Here is a 6,000-nt window from a genome sequence, read left to right as displayed (position 1 = left end):
ATGTTGAGTTATTGGGCATAAAAAACCTTCTCTTGGCCCCCTGTCCAGTCCAGGAATCCTTCATGGTGAAGTGAAAAAAAGGATGCATTGTCCATCCATGAAGATCGATGGAGAATTGAAGACTGGCTAAACTTCTATGAGAGGGTCAACACATAAGACAGTTTGAGAAAGAGACAGAGTCCCCTCTCAATCATCCCTGGAGGATTTCTGTGATCCACCCACCCCTACCAAGTTGGGCTTCCTATGCATGTTAATCATTAGCCTTTGAGTAAAACATGATCCTCCATCACGTGAGTGGACCTCATCCTATCAGCTAAAAGCCTGAATAGAAAAAAAAAAGACTGACCTCTCCCAAGGGAATTCTATGACCAGGCTGCCTGTGTGCTCAAACTGCAAATCTTCCTGGGTCTCCAGCCTGCCTGCCTCTTATGCAGATTTTGGACTTGCCGGCCTCCATGATCACATGAGCCAATTTCTTAAAATATATATATATGTGCATCCTGTCTGTTCTATTTCTCTGGACATTCCTACCTAATACATTTGTTCAAAATACAAGGTGGAGAGGCAAGTGTTTGGCAAGGGGTTTAAAGGGAACCTTGGTCATGGCACAAAAGTAGAAGCACAGGGGGTGTGGAAGGTTGAAGAAACTGAATGATGTGGCCCAGCCTCCCAGACCCCGCCCCCATTATGGTCCTTCATCTTCAGTTTTCACAGTCAATTGACTGCTCTGTTGAAGCTTGAGGAGAAGACGGTGAACTGACAAGCACATGAAACATCTGTGTCATACTGAGCTCTCTTTCCTGCAGAGAAGGAAATGTCATTACATACAGGGTAGTAACAAAGTAGGATTTTCTGTACAAAGGAGTTTGACAAGTGCTTCAGGAACTGAGGAACTACACCTGGAGCCAGGAAGGCAGGAGGGGATTCCAGGTATTGTACCAGCCTAGGCTGAAACCACAATAAAAGGGGTGGGGCTGGAGTCTCCTCAGGTGGATGTATCCTCACAGGTCAGGTTCACTTGGAGTTACAGGTGAGTGAAATGGCTCTGCTGGATGTGAAGAGCATTACGTGCTGGCCCAGGCTCCCTCTGGGGTTGCAGACAGGGGATGACCAAGAGTGACCCCCTCAGGGCAGAGAGAGGGGTTTATCACGGAAAAAGCTCCTATAGTCCTTACTTAGTAGCTGCTGCAAGTGCAGGTTCCTGTGATGTGGCAGATGTGTCAGAACGTCTGATGGGAAGGTTGCCCCTGAGGGTGGATGGTAGAGCTGTGGTGATTTAATTGAGAAAGTGCCAATAACAACAAAAGTACCTTCTCCTTCTTACAGATTCTTTTCAAACAAGAACGATGCCTTAGCAGCAGTGGCAACAATGCAAAGTCCCCTGCCAGCCCCCTCCCCGGGTTCCTGAGCCCTGCCTTCCCAAGACGTCTCCCCCACCTCCCAGCCAGCAGAAGTGTCCCCATCTGAAGTGCACTTCCTGCCAGTAGGAATACCTGCCGAAGCAGAAGTGACACTTCTGAAGCCACCCTCCACCACCTGATCATGAAGACACTGCATCCTTTGCCCAGCACCATCCCCTCACCTCCAGCAACATCAGGGAACACAAACAGCTGAGAAGATGCTGTCACTCTTCAGACTCAAGGAGAAAGATATCATCATAGTGTATTGGGTTTTCCTCTCCAAATTCACTCCTCCCAGCTCTTCTCCCAGGAGACTGCATGGTGTAGACAGAAGTGCCATGTTCTCAAACTCTTCCCCACCCCAGCCAACAGATGTGCTGCCCTGTGCAGCATCCCCCATGCCAGCAGGAATACACACCAAAGCCACCCTCCCCAAATGGATCATGAAGTAGCAGGATTCTCTTCCCTATCACCATAGATTCTATTTTTATCCAAAAACATGAACTACATTCAGCTCCAGAAGAGTCTACTTCCCCTAAACTCAAGGTGGATCATGAAACTCCACAGTTAATCCAAACAGACAGCCAAGGGTGGTCGGATGTGACATATTCTCTGGGAGCTCCTTGGAACCTGCGCAGGCATGTGGTTCTCTAGTACTATCACCTTAGCCGGCAAAACAAGGCCATTCTCCCACCACTATGCCCTCTACCCACAATGCTCTTGGTCTCTCCCTGACAACTTTCACCTCTGGAGGCCAAAGAAGAGTCCCACATTAACTTTTCTTCTGATTTCATAAAGAAAAACAGGATTCTCCTGAATGATCTTAAAGTCATATGAGAATTCACTCTCCTCTCCATGCCACAAAGAAGTAGTTGAAGCCAACTGCCTTCCCCACTGTGCCCTCCCCCATCTCTTATTGCTAGTTAGACCCTTCCCAGGACTGACACTGGTTCTGCAGCCCCCACTTCTACTGACTCATGACCCAGTCTCTCTGTCTAATCCATTAAAAATATTGTCACTGAAGAATTCAGAAAGCCAAAAACAGTACCACATGATATCACTTCTATGTGGAATCTAAAATATGACACAGATGAACCTATCTATGAAACAGAAACAGAAAATCAGAGACAGAAAATAGACTGGTGGTTGCCAAGGGGAAGTGGGGTGGGAGAGGGTAGGGTTGGGAGTTTGGGATCAGCAGATACAAACTGGTATATATAGAATGAATAAACAACGAGGTCCTACTGTATAGTACAGGGAACTATATTCAATATCCTGTGATAAACCATAATGGAAAAGAACATGAAAAAGAATGTATATATATGTATAGCTGAGTTACTTTGCTGTACAGCAGTAATTAACACAACATTGTAATTCAACTATACTTCAATTTAAAAAATAAATTTAAAAACAAAAAAACAATTTTTTTTTTACATATTATCACTGAAGAACCTTGATTTTTGCTCAGTTAATGCCCAGACCACCGTGGGTGTAGACAAGTAAGTCTGGGAGTCCAGATTCTTCCTTGAAGCCTCCAGAAGGAAAACAGCCCTGCCAACACCTTGACTTTAGACTTCTGACCTCTAAAACTCTAAGAGAATAAAATCTTGTTGTTTCAAACCAAGTTTGTGGTAATCTGTTATACCAAATAGGAAACTTAAAAACCTCATTCCCTCTGCTTAAAATTCCCAAAGACATGAGGTGGGAGGACTAGGCAGGAGGAGGGGCATAAAGGGCACTTAGTCCATCAACCCTGGAACCCCTGGACTGGGCCCAGTAGCATGCTGGAAATGATACCCAGGAAAGCTGACTGTTAAATATTCAGAAACTTAGCAAGCCAGTTGTTAAACCATTGGTAGCTTGAAATTGTCCATAGTGGGAGGATTTCGAAAAACAGCAAATGTTGCATACAAATCAGGGCTTTCCCTCCCCTCCCTTCAGCAGGTTTACCAGACACCATTGGTTAGACCCAGCCTGGGAGACAGATAAATTCAGCAGTTCTTTGATGTGAATGGCTTATGGAGAGGGCCAGGTGTCAGGGAACTGTCAGTGCCCTCTATGGCCTGAGAACTTCAGTCTTACAACTGGAAGGAACTAAATCATGCCAATGACAGAGTGAGCTTGGAAGAGGGCCCCAAGCTCCAGAAAGGCACACAGGAGCCAACACATTGGCTCATAAGCGCATAAGGCCTTGTGAGACCCTGAGCAGAGGGCCCAGCTAAGCCATGCCCAGACCCTGAACCCATGGAAACAATGAGATAATAAACGCCTATTGTTTAAGCTGCTAAATTGTGTGATTTGTTATGCAGCAACACACAACTAATACAGATTCCATAAACAGTCCCTTACCCTCCCAAATATTCTCTTCTTCAGGTTAGCCATCCCTAGTAACCCTGTTTTTTAAGCATTTTTTGCATGGCCCAATTTCCTGGTTCTGCCCCCATCTTCACCTCTTTCATCTTGAGTCCAGAATGACAATATTCCTCTTCCTATAAGGAGTCCACAAAAAAAAGTGGACCTGACAGGACAAACCCAATGATAAGCACCTCCAAGAATGAGCACAGGATCCACACTCTGAATTGGATTTTTGGTAGTTGTGACTGTGGTGGTTCCTGTGTTTGCGGCCAAATCCAATGGAAAGATGGTAATCACAGAGGGTAGAGAAACATGTGAGCAGACAAATTGCCACCCTCTTCCTCTCTGGATCCTTGGGCTTAGTCTCCTTTGTGGATATTGTTTAAATGGTGAGTTCCTAGCCTACAAATGAAGGACTCCTGTTTCTTGCAGGGTTGCCTTAGAACTGAAAGAGAGGTCTTATCACTGTAGCAACAAAGGAAAGTCTTCCACCCACCCCTTCCCCAGGTCCCTGAGCCCAGCCCACCCTTCCCAGCCAGCATGGATGCCCCAAGTGCAGTGCCCACAGAGCCAGCAGGAATGCCCACTGAGGAAGATATGGTAGCATCTGAAGCCAACACCCCCCAAATCCAGATGAGGCTCACCTCCTGCATCTCCTTCCCTGACTCCATACCAGGAGCACCCCAGGACCCCACAAAATTCCAACACTCATGAGCTCCAAACCTGCACAGTCCACTGGCTTTCCACTGGTGGTTAAATGACTCTTCCCAGATCCTTCCTAGGAAACAACAGGGATTAAACAAAAGTACTCTCGGCATCATCCAAGGAGCCATATGTGCATTTCCTTCCTCTCCTCCTGTCCTCTGACCAGGAAGGGCTGGCTCTCCCCGCTGCTGTCCCAACCCGTGCTGCCTCCTGGTGGTAGAAGAAGATCATTAAGAAAGTGAGTTCTATGTTTCCTCCATTTTATTAAAAAATATGAAGATCTTGTAAAGCAAACCTGGTCCAGGAATTGACAAGAACTGTCTTAAATCATCTGAAAATCCCCCCAGACTTTCCTGACTTTGCAGTCCCACATTTAGTGAAGGAAACTGGTCCTCAGTCTTTTATTCCATGCCCAGAGATTGAACCTGCAGGGGGCACTCACAGCACACAGAGGAGTTTTCTCTTCATCTCTCCATTAAAACATCTGTCCCAGTGAGACCCAAGTTATCCCCCCTTGCAGGGAGCTGGGAAGTTGATAGAGCCACGGGAGCACACAGGAAATGGAAACTGGTTGGAGGGCCTTAGGAAGAGCCCTGAGGAGAATTCAGGTCACAGTGGAGGGAGCTGGGGGCTTCCCACAAGAGAATGACTCCCACCTACCCACTATTTCACAGCCCACAGGCCTTCCAATTCTACCCAATCCCGTGTTCTCCCATTACTCCTGAAGAAAGCCTCAGCAGGCAGAGGATTTTTGTGTGTATTGGGGGGTTGGGGGGAGGTTCAGGGCAAGGGAGATACCAGCTGCAGGGAAGAGACGATTGAGACTTAAGGCTGGAGCCTGATATGTGAGCATCTCTGCATGGACCCCTCAACCAGATGGGGGTTTGTCCTGGACCAATCTGGATGGTCTGGGATATCCAGCGCATAAGGCCCTATGATACCTACCTCCTGGGGTCTCTGGGACTGATACAGCTATATTGATCTTGGAAGCTGACCTTTACAGACAGAGCTCCTCATTACAATCTCCGCCCACATGAAGCTGGATCCTCCTCCTCTGACAGACAGTTCACTTCAATCTTAACTCCCCTGCTAGATTTTGTCTTGTATGTCCTTTCGTTTATTCTCCAAACATTCATTGAGTGTCTATTATATACCAGCCCTGGGCCAGCAGTAAAATGCAAAGAATAATAAGACAGCCCTTCCATGAAGCAGGGCATTGTGTGAGTCAGGAGACAGAAATATACACAGCCATTATCTCCCAGCAGAACAGGTGAGGACTTCAAGCTGTTGGGAGTGCACTGGGGAAGTCACTCTAGTCGCATGACTATAGTGAGGGGTGGGGGAGAACAGGGGGGTCTGCATGGAAGTTAAGGTTTTCAAGATGAGTCCAGAAGGTGACAAAAAATAAATATTAACCAAACAAGAAGGAGGAGGACATTCCAGTTTGAGAGAAGAGCAATGGCAAAACTATTGAAATAATGTAACTGCATCTCTTTTTTTTTTTTTAACATCTTTATTGAAGTATAATTGCTTTACAATG

The 6,000-nt window shown here is 46.5% G+C and overlaps 1 protein-coding gene across 1 annotated transcript in view; it reads left to right on the top strand.

The window, feature by feature from the left end:
• Positions 1-1,505: 1,505 nt before the first annotated feature.
• Positions 1,506-6,000, top strand: part of LELP1 (late cornified envelope like proline rich 1) — a 39,736-nt gene continuing 35,241 nt past the window's right edge. Inside the window, exon 1 of the mRNA XM_082450368.1 lies at positions 1,506-4,698. The gene's annotated coding sequence lies outside the window, so the exon portion shown is untranslated. The remainder of the gene's footprint in view (positions 4,699-6,000) is intronic.

Source organism: Balaenoptera physalus (assembly GCF_965194825.1).
Source record: "Balaenoptera physalus genome assembly, chromosome: 1".
Taxonomy (NCBI): domain Eukaryota; kingdom Metazoa; phylum Chordata; class Mammalia; order Artiodactyla; family Balaenopteridae; genus Balaenoptera; species Balaenoptera physalus.
Note: the sequence above shows the minus strand (reverse complement) of the source record. Positions and strands in the feature narration are given on the sequence as shown.